Genomic DNA, 13,173 nt, shown 5'->3' on the forward strand with positions numbered 1-13,173 from the left:
CTCTCAGTTCAAAAAAGACAAGCAGGTGTGAAGTACTTTGAGGCATTAGATTTGGAGAACCTGCAGAAATATGTATGGAGACTTGTATTGCACCCATACTGACTGTGAGCAGTCTCAGAAATAGTTACAGATTGCATACACAACATCCTTATCCTTTACTTCCCTATAGTTGGCTCTTGTATGAACCATGCAGCAAGAATCAAGGAACAGTAGTAGATGGTTCTGGCTCCAACATGTGTCTATATTATGGCAATGTGTTTTTGCTTGATACAAATGTTCAGAAAGAATTGCAGATTACAGGAAGATAGGTAGGTAGATAATTATTTAAATAACTTGTGCTACCGACTTTAAGAAACAAACAAAAAAAAAAGATTCCGAAACTAAAGTTATTAAGCACACTGCAAAAGCGTAAGTCCTTTAATTAAGAAGGTATACTTACAAAACTTCACTCATATAATTTCATAAAGGTACAGCTAATTCAGAAAAATACTGTGCTGAAGTGATGGGGATTAGCATTTTGGTGCAAATTCAGAACATTAATTTTAGGCTGTTTTAAATTCCTAACGTGAAGTTTCACATATACGAATGTTGTGGTTTAACCCGGTTGGCAGCTAAACACCACACAGCCGTTCGCTCACCCTCCCCCCTCCCTCTCTGGGATGGGGGAGAGAAACGGGAAAGTGAAGCCTGTGAGTTGAGATAAAGACAGTTTATTAAGACAGGAAAATAATAATAACAATAATAATAATAATAATGGTAATAGTACTACTACTAATAATGTGTACAAAACAAGTGATGCACAATACAATTGCTCATCACCCGATGACCAATGCCCAGCCTATCCCCGAGCAGCTGGCCTCCCTCAACCCCGGATAGCCACCCCGATATATTGTTTAGCATGACGTCAGATGGTATGGAATACCCCTTTGGCCAGTTTGGGTCAGCTGTCCTGGGTCTGTCCCCTCCCAGCTCCTGCTGCACCCCCAGCCTGCTCGCTGGCAGGACAGAGCAAAAAGCTGAAAAGTCCTTGGCTTGGTGTAAGCACTGCTCTGCAACAATTAAAACATCAGCATGTTATCAGCACTCTTCTCATCCTAATCTGAAACATAGCACCCTACCAGCTACTAGGAGGAAAATTAACTCTGTCCTAACTGAAACCAGGACAACGAAGCACACACATTCCCCATTTCTCAGAGAAAGACCTCTATCTTTTTTTCATTGACTGACAGACAGATCACTTTTGACATCAACATTCAAGACGAAAATAATTAGGATAAATATTCTCTGTTGGCTTGTAATGACTGCCTGATTTGTGCATGTGTGTGTGTGCATGCACCTGATGATTTTTTTACCTGCCTACCTTGTGAATTCTGCTAGGAACCTGTTCTTCCCCTCTGTTACATCATCATCAGTAATAACTGTTCCACAGCTGGAATTCATCTGAGGGGTTTGCTTGTGGTATATGAGCCAGAATTAAATCCTGTGCAATCCTAGAGAGCTGTCTTCATTTTGTAGTGCTAACATTACAAAACATTTGTTTTAGTCAGTCAAGTAAGCACATCAAGTGCATATGGGAATTAGATCAGTTGGGTAAGAATATGGTATTTTTCATAATCATTTTTTTCAACCTGTAACTGCATTTTAATGCTCTGAATGTGGTGACACAGCTAGTTTGACACCATCACTGTTTCAAGCCTTTTAACATCATTGCAGTATGCATTAACACACCTGGGCTTGCCACGAAGCAGGGGATCACATTCAAACCCTGAAGTAATAAACTAGGTGCTCCAACAAACACTGTCAGCAGCTAACTACCCATTCTCTGCCTGGGGTAAGCATTTCTAGCCACTGAACTTCAACCCACCTTTTCCTTAATTAAGAAAGAAATATATATATAAGTGTATATATATATATTTTTTTTCTTTTTAAGGAGAAGTTTTAAATATTAATAGTGCTCTTGAATTTGTATGTTTAATACAGATTTGATATTGTAGCCATTCAATAAAAAGAAAAAGAAAACAAATGCCCAGGAAACATAGCATTAATAAGTAATACAATATACTTTATTTTAATTTTCTTAGTCTTACATTTTCCTCAGAATTATTTTTTCAGAGTGTAGAGAAGATATTTGTTCTGATCAGGCGTAAGGAGATGATCATGTGTGTACTTATTTATGGTAGCTTTGTTGGCATTAATTTGCTTTAAAAAATATTACTTGTATGCATTTGTAACTTAATTGTGTTTTGAATTTCATAATTCACTGAAAAATATAATTCTAGTGAATATAATTTCAAGAATTCAACAAGAGCACAAGCCCTTTAGGTATATATCCAATGAATATCCATTTCATACTTGTTTATAGAAGACAGTGTATGATTCATGAAGAGCAACATAACATTTGCAGTGATTCATTGTCACAATAAAAAAATATTTGCTTGTAAAGTACTGTGAATTTTATTTCAGAGAAGACTTCACGCATGCTTAACATCACATAATCTGATTACAGGGCGCCATTGGAATCAGGCCTGTTGCTAGAACTAATGATGTAAAATAAGTAAAATAAGATCTGGGTTTACCGTCTGTCGTGGTTTTACCCTCCTGGACAGCTGAGCCCCACCACAACCACTCTCTCATTCCTCCTTCTCAAAGGAAAAGGGGGAGAAAATACGATGAAAAGAGCTCAAGGGCTGAGATAAGGACAGGGAGATCACCCATCAATTACCGTCATGGGCAAAGCAGACTGACCATAAGGAGATTAAGGGAGATTAATATAATTTATTGCCTATAACTAGTAGACTAGAACAGTAAGAAACTAAAAGCAAAGTAAAAGCACTTTCCCCCATCCACCCTCTTACAGGTCCTCCCACCGAGTAGCACAGGGGAACAGGGAATGAGGGCTGCAGTTAGTCCCTGACACTTCATCTCTGCTGCTCCTTCAAAGTCACTGCCTGCCCCTGCTCCACGTGGGGTCCCTCCCATAAGATGTCGTCCTTCCCAAACTGATCCTGTGGGGGCTTCCCACAGGCAGCAGCTCTTCAAGAACTGCTCCAACATAGGTCTGTAACATGGGGTCCATCCTTAAGGAGCACACTGCTCCAACATGGGTCCCACATGGGTTGGAACTAGATGATCTTTGAGGCTCCTGCCAACCCAGTCCATAGTATGATTTTGTGATATGATTCCCCCAGATCCCCTGCTCCTGTGTGGGCTCCTCTCCACGGGCTGCAGCTTCAGCCAGGGGCCTGCTCCTGCGGGGTCTTTCCATGTGCCACAGCCTTCTTCAGGCCACATCCACCTGCTCCACCAGGGGTTCCTCCGTGGGCTGCAGTGGGATCTGCTCTGCCGTGGGACCCATGGGCTGCAAGGAGACAGCCTGATCTACCAGGGGCCTCTCCACAGGCAGCAGGGGAACTTCTGCTCCAGAGCCTGGAACACCTCCTGCCCTCCTTCTGCACTGACCTTGGGGTCTGCAGAGCTGCTTCTCACTCCTCTCTCCCAGCTGCTGTTGCACAGCAGTGTTTTTTGTTTGTTTGTTTGTTTTTCTTTTTTTCCCCCCTTTCTTAGATATGCACTTACAGAGGCGCAAAAAACATAATTTATTGGCTCAGCTCTGGCCAGTGGTGGATCCCTTTTGGAGCCATCTGGAGCTGGCTCTGATCTGACATGGGGCAGCTGCTGGGCTCAGCTTACAGAGGCCACCCCAGCAGCCCCCGTTACCAAATCCTTGCCACATAAATGCAATACACAACCATTCTGCAAAGCTGCAGTAGAGAATCTCAAAGAGTATAGTACCTTTTTTTGTGATCACTTAAACCCTGCTTGGTTCTGGGTACAGCGGGAATGCTCCCTCATTGAGGCTGATATATCTTTGGAAATGAGCAAATAATATAATCTCTTACAGTGAAATGCAGAGTCTTTGTAGGCACCATCAAACTACCTCTTTTATGTCCTGAAACCGATGGTGCCTGAACTGCGTTGCAGGTTCTCACAAACTTCCATTTTTTTATTTATTGGTCCAGAATTATTCTTAATTTTGTTGTAGCTGACCATTCTAATCCTAACTTTTTGTCTTCACAGCTGCTTGCCTGAGGAATTATGGAGAGAAAAAATAAATAATAGAAAGGATCCAAAAGATTGCCAAGTCCAGCTATTATCTCCAAGGAAGTTTGTCCTGCACTGTGTCTAATTGTGGTTGTCCAGCCTATTCTGACCCACCCAGGAATGACATTTTACAACATTTCTAGGAAATTGATTCCAATGCTTTCCAACCTTTATTAGGAAAACTACATATATATTTACAACTCCATTTTTTTTTTCAAATAAGCCTTGTTATGTTTTATTCTGTCCCTAGTGACGTGAAGAAAACATTTACTCCATCCCTTTCATCAATGAAAAGTACCTGTGTTCCATGTCTTCCCCTTCATGTTTTTCCACCCTGTTTTATAAAAGTCAAGCTCTTTCATCAGTGACTATGTTTGATGAGACTACTGATCTGCCCTTCTGCTCTCCTCCTAGTTATGCACACCTCTTTATTACTGGAAATTGATTCTTTATAACTCCTCTATAAATGATCTTTCTTTCTAACATGGCAAGAATACTATGCTGTACAAGAAAATTCTTTGAAAAAACGAAAACAACCAAACCAAAAAACCCTCTTCCTGTATGTATGTATGTCTCTATATATATATATATCTATGTATACATTAAATTGTAACCTTGCAGTGCAGAAAATGTGTTGTTGCCATTGTTATTTACAGACCACTGAAACTGGTCTGCAAGCGCTGGAGTCATGGACCACTGAAAAACACAAGTAGAGCATATTATCAAACATAGAAAAATTACCCCAAATGGTCCCTAGAATGAGGAAGAAGAAATTACCAGTGTCAGCATCATACTTGTCCCAGCACAGGATATAGGACACTTGACAGCTTGTCCCAGGTTAAGAGCCAAATGTGCAGTGGAAAGGTGAGCGTAGTAGCAAGGAAGATTTTGAGCCTAATAAACTGGTAAGAATTAAAGCAATCTAAAGCAATCTGGTAAGAACTAAAGCAATCACCCAAAACATGGGTGCAATAAATTGATAATAAAGAACATACCAGGCTAAGTTCTTCCAACTTGTAAACAGGTAAGCACAATGAAACTCATCTCTTTAAGTTCAGAAGTCCTTAGCGTAGACATTCTGTCAAAGCTACACATTGCAGTTTGCTTTATAATCACTTGAAACACGGGAAATAATTGAAATATTTGCTTTGAGATGAATTACATCTATTACTCTGTTGATCACTTTGACTCTAAAGTCAGTTTTATTCACTCTAAAGGAAGCTTAAGGTAGTTCAGATGTACATCTCCACTTGACTATTCTTACATTATTCAAATAGCCTGTTACACTCAAAATCTTGAATTGACAAAAAGGAAACTTCTTATTTGCAAAGCTAAGGGTCTATTTTTAGTCTAATTGAAATCTTAACAGCATAATCAAATGATTATTAGTACAGAACTAGTTAGTACATGAAAAGAAGAAAACAAGAGAGAGAGAGAGAAAATAAAGAAAAGGATTCTATTGGAGAAAAAGGCTTAACAACAAACAATAAGTAATAGCAATATAGTTAAAATTGTAATATGCACTTTCTAGTACCTAGCCCCTTTTTCTAGTGTTATACTCACTGATTCTCATCCCCTCTGAGTGCTAAGGTCAACAACTTCAGTCTCGGTGGAGATTGAGGAGGGGTTTTACAGGGAGTTAAGTGTCCCAGGTTCTTCATCAAGAGGATAGTGATGCTGATGATGGGTGTCCTTCCTCTTCATTGCTAGAAGTGTCTGAAATTGACCACAGTAATATAATGACATCTTTTTTTTTCACACTCTGGGGTCTACTTAGAGCTATTTTTTTGTGTGTGTTTTCTAACATGTTTTACACCTTAGTCTTTTTTAATTTGCCTTTTATCATTCCATGCCTGCGCTCCTCTACACCGCATCCTGTATCTTCCCTTTCAAGGCCTCTGCTGTCATGCCAGGTCTGTTTCTCTATATGATATTATTATGCTAGAGCTATGAATATTTCATTTTAAACAGAATAGCTGTTTATTGCTACTATGTATATAAAAATTATGCTTAGAGCATAAAAAGATAAGAAAATAAATTAGGCATAGCCACCTGGTCATTGGAGAAATTGCTGTTGTAGCTAAATATTCTAAAATAAAATAAAATAAATAAATAAATAAATAAAAAGTTCCAGAAAGGCCAAAACAAGTCAGAACCAAGTATGTCTGACATGTGTTGGTCTTGTGGACTTCCACTGTAACTGGCCTGCTCTTAGCAGAGAAGGTGGCAAGTTCTATTGAACAGATGTAGCACTCACTACCAGGGAAGGAAGGACAGACATTTCTATTAGTGTGTTCCTGACTTCTTCAGCAGGATATTGCACAGCATGAGGTGGTGCTTTATAGCCAGCAGCTGAAGGAGACTGGCATGCAGCAGCTACTGTGGGACGCTGATGGCTGTTGGTAGGTCCAGAGGGCCATTTCAAAAGGATAACATCCAGACAATGTGTGCCAGAATTTCTTTAGTCTCAGGCACCTATTTTGTGGTTTCTTTTTCTCTTAGTAATTTAATTGATTCCCATCTAGAAAAAAAATACCATCTCCTTGCCAGACACAATTGACAGAAGCCTGTAGAAAAACATCAGAAATCTTATAATTGTTAAAACTAGTCTTTATGCTACAGCAAATGAAATATTAAATTGCATATTTTGACTTTACATATAGAAAGCAACATAAAGCTTTGAATTGTGCTTCAGGGCAACCCTTGTTATTTAACCCTCTTCCATGTGTGAATGCTTGCTTCTAGGGCTTTTCTAAGGATTTTGAGAGAGAATATTCACATAGAAATAATTACTTGAAGCTGATATAATAAGTAGTTGTTTATTCCTATTTAAAGAAAGAAGAAAAAAAGTTACAGAATAGGGGTGATTCTTCTGCTGGCCACCTATGTGAGCACTTATAATGCAAAGTGTCTCTGAAATATTTTAAATGCTTCAATTGAAGTTCTTATCTACTCTCTTAGAACTACTGCAGTAGCATTAAACTGTCTTCTTTACTACACTTGATATGTTTTTTACTCTAAATAAAAATCCAATTTGAATCATAGGATGGTGATACCCTTTTTCACAACTAGATGGATTTTTTTTTTGTAAGACTTTTTCCATTTAAACTCTCTTGTTAATATTCATAAAACGTATGAATGAATGAGTGAATGAATGACTAAAATCTGCTTGTTAATAAAGTAGAAGTCAGCATAATTCTTAAATATTCATTCTACAGACTTGATCCAGAAATAAAGGTAATTTTACTGAGTCTTCTCCACCTTCTTTAGATGTTTATATGTTATTATGAAGTATGTATTCAGAGACCTGTGTGCAGTACTATCCAATTCTCTTTCAAGACTGCTTTTTTATATTAGAAATATATGAACTCCTTCTGAAAATGTTTACATATGAAAATTGCCAAATTTGCAAGTAAATGCTTGTCCTGTGGATTTCTTGCATTAAAATTTAAGTGCAGCAGTGATAAATAAATACATTCAGGGTTAATGAACTCTGTTAAATATCACTAAAATGGCAACGCGTTGGCTCAGTTACAGTTAAATCTGTGAGCAGCCATTATGCTAATGAAATCATTAGAGCTCTGTTCATTGAAATGTTGCTTGAAAAGCTGTTTCACAAAGCTCTTCACGTTGTGAGAATGAGACAGAGCTTGAAAATATTCATCCTTGAACATAAAAAGTTAGAAAAGAGATAATGCAAGAGGCAGAAATCAGAACTCTGTTTACTTCTGAAGGTTTAGATTCAGAGTGGTATTAAGTGGTGAGCAAAAATGTATAGGATGATTTCACCATAAAATCCAAATGAAGCATAAATTTGTTACCAATTTTTTAAATAGATATATATATTCTCCTCATGATTTTATCATAGAATCATAGAATGGATTGGGTTGGAAGGGACCTTAAAGATCATCTAATTTCACCCCCCCCTGCCATGGACTTTTCAGCTTCTCGCTCTGTCCTGCCAGTGAGCAGGCTGGGGGTGCAGCAGGAGCTGGGAGGGGACAGACCCAGGACAGCTGACCCAAACTGGCCAAAGGGGTATTCCATACCATCTGACGTCATGCTAAACAATATATAGGGGTGGCTGGCCGGGGTGGGGGGGCCGGCTGCTCGGGGATAGGCTGGGCATCGGTCAGCGGGTGGTGAGCAATTGCATTGTGTATCACTTGTTTCTTACACATTATTATTATTAATACTATTATCATTATCACTATTATTATTATTGTTATTATTATATTCCTGTCTTAATAAACTGTCTTTATCTCAACTCACAGGCTTCACTTTCCCGTTTCTCTCCCCCATCCCAGAGAGGGAGGGGGGAGGGTGAGCGAACGGCTGTGTGGTGTTTAGCTGCCAGCCGGGTTAAACCACAACACATGCTTCTTTTGATGTAGCCCAGGATATGGTTGGCTTTCTGGGCTGCAAGTATTTGTTGCCGGCTCATGCTGAGCTCCTGAGGGAACAGGGGTTGTTTAGCCTGGAGAAGAGGAGGCTCAGGGGAGGCCTTATTGCTCTCTATGACTACCTGAAAGCAGGTTGCAGGGAGCTGGGCATCAGACTCTTCTCTCAGATAACTACTGATAGGACTAGAGGGAATGGCCTCACGTTGCACCAGGGGAGGATTAGGTTGGAGACATTTCTTCTCAGAAAGAGCAGTCAGGCATTGGAATGGGTTACCCAGGGAAGTGGTGGCATCACCATCCCTGGGGATTTTAAGGAAAGGTTGTACGTGGTGCTTAGGGACATGGTTTAGTAGGTGACATTGGCAGTAGGGTGATGGTTGGGTCAGATGATCTTGAACTTCTTTTCCAACCTAAATGATTCTATGATTCTATGATTCTCATCAACCAACACCCCCAGCTCCTTCTTCTCAAGGACACTTTCAGTCCAGTCTCTGCCTAGCCTTTATTTGTGCTTGGGATTGCCCCGGCCCAGATGCAGGGCCTTGCATTTTTATGAGTCTAGTGTTTGATTCCCTGCAAATATAATCTGACCCCACTACATTACATTTTCTCTCCTCATTTTCTCCAACTACTTTAAGAGTTTAATTACTGTTTTAGACAAAACAAAACAACAGCAGCAACAAAACACCACTGGCTATGATTTCATTACAGTATTGTGTCTATAACCATATTTCAACCTGCTGCATCTGTGTACAATGATCATATTAGAGCTTGTCTTTAGAACTTCTTCCCATCAAAACAAAGCAAAAATAGCTAAAGATGTGAGATTTTAAAAGCGAAAAAAAAAATACTTAATATTTTCAGTGTTTCCTTCTCTTTTCTTGCCAGTTTATGATACATCCCTAACCTTATTACTTATTCTTGAGTCTTAAACAGCTTTCTCATGTTGATTCAATCTGACCCAAGGACCAAGATCAATTATGAACAATCATAAATTGTCTGTTGAGGACTCAGGAAAGACATGATGGTATATTATGTATATGCTGATGGTACCACAGATCAGATTTTCCAGTTTTCCCTCAACTGAAAAAATGTAAATAACATAGTTAATATAGTACTGGTAAGTACTTGTTAATGTAATAAAGTTATTTTAATTTTGCTGTTAAAGGAAAACTGTAAAAACCTACACAAGAAACTTGGACAACTGTGACTTTTCCACACCTCCATTCTGTGTTTTTTCTAAAAAGGCAAGACAGGATTTACGACAGAGTAATAAAATTTGTTCTCTCTAAAGCCTCAAGGCATTTCTTTGAAACTCTGGAGTTCCACAGTATTAGATGTTTTCTTAATCATTCTTAATCAGCATAGACACCTGATCTTTTTCCTGCAGTGTCATTAAACCAGTTTCGTAAGGCACATGGTCTTGTCTGCACCAACTAAAAACTGAAGCTCAATTAGCCATTAAGATTTTTGGTTACAACCTTTTTACCGATCTTAGACAGAATTTGGAGACTAAACAAACGTAAATATGGCTTTATTAGCTAGATCACAAGGATTTTAGTATCTTGGTGTCTCTAAGGTGTTACTTCAGATTTCCATCTGCCTCTGAAGGATAGCGAACATACTCATTCCTGCCATACTATTTCTTTCTAGTTTCTATAATGTCAAAGAGATTCTGCTGCTTTGGAAAACTGACTAGACTGTGGTGTTTGTCATGCAGTCTCTTGTACCCCTTTGGTGTGCTGCATAGTAAGGTCCGCCCACCCACCACTATCAGTATACTGTGACTTATGATTTCAAGAACATGAGTTTACTATCCAACTGGACAAACCAGTGGATAATCAGAGATTTTTTTAAACAAGTTGTGCAGTTCCATCTAAGAACATGCAAATATCATTATTTCTTATAACTTGTCTTTTATGACTTTATTTGATGATAATGAAAACATCCTCCCCCCCCCCCCCTTTTTTTTTTTTCCCCCCACTAAGCACACTGATGTCTTATTTAAATGAGCAGGGGCTGTACTTTGCTTCACACTTTGGAATAACATGGCCAGCATTTACAAATTGAGATGTGGATTTAAGAAATTAGCTTGGGCACTCAGACTACTGTTATTGCATATGGGTGGAAACATGAAGGCTGAAAATGGAACAGTGTAGTGGGTTTACATGTCAAGGTTTTGATAGCGGGGGGCTGCATGGGTGTCCTCTGTCAGAAGAATCCAGAAGGTGCCCCATGTTAGATAAGGGCCAGTTTCAGACAGCTCCAAAGGGACCCGCTGCTGCCCAGAGCTGTGAAAATAGATTCAAGAATGGGAAAAACCTGCTGCACAACAGCAGCTGGGAGAGAGGAGTGAGGAACAGCCCTGCAGACCCCAAGGTGAGTGCAGCAGGAGGGCAGGAGGAGCTCCAGGCACACAGCAGCAGTTCCCCTGCGGCCTGTGCAGATGCCCCTGGTGAAGCAGGCAGTCCCCCTGCAGCCCATGGGTCCCACACGGAGCAGATCTCCACGCTGCAGCCTGTGGAGGAGCCCCCGGTGGGGCAGGTGGATGTGGCCTGGAGGAGGCTGCGGCCCATGGAGAGCCCCCGCAGGAGCAGGCCCCGGGCCGGAGCTGCAGCCCGTGGAGAGGAGCCCACGCAGGAGCAGGGGCTCTGGGGGGAGCTGCTGCTCGTGGGGGACCCGTGCTGGAGCAGTTTGCTCCTGGCGGATGGACCCCGTGGTACGGAGCCATGTGGGAGCGGTTCTTGAAGAGCTGCTGCCTGTGGGCAGCCCGTGCAAGATGGCAGAGTGACTGTAAAGGTATGGCAGAGACGACGTGCTCTAAACTGCAACCCATTCCCCTGCAGCACGCAGAGGGAGGACATAGAAGAGAGTGTATGGGTGAAGGAGGTTTTAGTTTGTTTTCTTTGTTTCTCACTTCTGTAGCTTGTTAGTAATAGGCAATACATTGTATTAAGCTCCCTATGCTGAGTCTATTTTGACCATGAGGGTAGTTGTTGAGTGATATCCCTGTTCCTCTCTCAACCTGTGAGCTCTTTTCACTCTCTTTTCTCCTCCTTTCCCTTTGAGAAGGGGAAGAGAGAGATCAGTTGTGGTGGAGCTCAGCTGCCCACCTGAGTAAAACCACCACAAACAGGAATGTAAAATGTTATGTATAGATAAGCAATCTAAATTGTGATTATCATGAGATTCAGCAACCTCAGCTATGCACATTCTTTGATCTTTGTTTTTGTTAGAGGTGAATAGCTACTGGCAAAATTTGACCCATTAGCTCACCCTCTCAGTAAAATCTATATCTGTATTCATAATATGTGTGCATGCTTTTCTTTTCATAATGTCCCAGTATAGTGTTTCATTAATGCTAGGTACACAAAGGAATATGGAATAATGGAATAGTCTAATATTGGCAGCAATATACTGTATGCAGCTAGCATAGCAGCAATGAGTCAGGACAACAGTCAATCAATACTGAAAATTATTGTTTTGAGTGTTGTAGCCATGCCACTGTTTGCTCTTTTGTCAATGCTTATCATATGCTCCCAAATTCATACTCTTTTGTGCTCCAGAATTCATAGAAACCTGGGGGGGGGGGGGGGGGGGGAATAAAAAATCTGTATCAATCATTGGATATAAACTCAGAAAAAGAAAAATAACACAGAACATGTTGAATATGTTTGACTTTTATTTATTTTATTTTTTATTTTTAAATGAAGCTTTTCTGGAGTTGCACCAAAACTGCAAAGGGGGCAGAACTCACCCAGATTCTTATTGCATTCCCCAGATTCTTAATTCTTACTGTGGCTTTGTACAAAGCAATCCTGTGTGAACAGGGCTAACGAAAGCCCTAACAAAAAGATATAATGCCTGCTTTCCAATTAGTGCTTGCTATTGTGGTGCCAGAACCATGCTGAAATGGTTATTTGACTTCCATCCTGGTGTTGGTAGTGATATTCAGGTCTAGGATTTGCAACACTTCTGATGTTGATGGATCTACAGGTTAAGAGCTTCTACTAGGGGCAGGATATATCAATAGCTTTTTTTTTTTTTTTTTAATGTTGTGTTCAGGCATGTCAATTCAATCAAGGCATTGAATAAATTCTGAGACATGCATAAACTTAAGACTGAATGCTATTAAAGGTGACCCTGTATTAATTGAGTCTGATAAATCATTGCTAGTTATTACCTTCTGAGTTAAACTCTGGTCTCAACACTTGAATGAGATTTAGATAGGTATATCCCTTGATGAGGGAAATATCCCAATATGAGCTCCTATCCTGATAACCCCACTGTTTTTCATGAGACTTGGACAGAAAATTGTTGGTTTGACTCCTGTTTCAGAGCATGTCCTAACAATTAGTTTTTCAGGAAAAAAAAAAAGCGCATAATGAAAGTAACTCGGTAAGTAAATTACTCTCAGGCTACTGGTATGGTTCCTGAGTGTAAGGTGCTGGCCTTGAAATACAAAAACCTGACCTTTGCTCCTTTCTTTGTTGGCAGATACTCTGCTGATCTTGAGGAAAATGTAACTGTCCTTTAGTTTTCATTTCTGTTAAGTACAGCTACTGATCTTCACCCCATTCCCAATCTACCTGGAGTGGATTTACAAAAATATGTAAGGGAGTTTACAGACAATCTGCAGCTACTGTTATTTAAACACAAAGTAGGAGGT

The 13,173-nt window shown here is 40.1% G+C and overlaps 1 long non-coding RNA gene across 1 annotated transcript in view; it reads left to right on the forward strand.

The window, feature by feature from the left end:
- The window catches only part of LOC310894734, a 28,949-nt gene extending 19,660 nt beyond the window's left edge, over nt 1-9,289 (forward strand). The window contains exon 4 of the long non-coding RNA XR_014580124.1: nt 4,078-9,289. This is a non-coding gene — a long non-coding RNA (uncharacterized lncRNA). The remainder of the gene's footprint in view (nt 1-4,077) is intronic.
- The last annotated feature ends 3,884 nt before the right edge of the window (nt 9,290-13,173 follow it).

This window comes from Anser anser (assembly GCF_964211835.1).
Source record: "Anser anser genome assembly, chromosome: 2".
In the NCBI taxonomy this organism is placed as follows: domain Eukaryota; kingdom Metazoa; phylum Chordata; class Aves; order Anseriformes; family Anatidae; genus Anser; species Anser anser.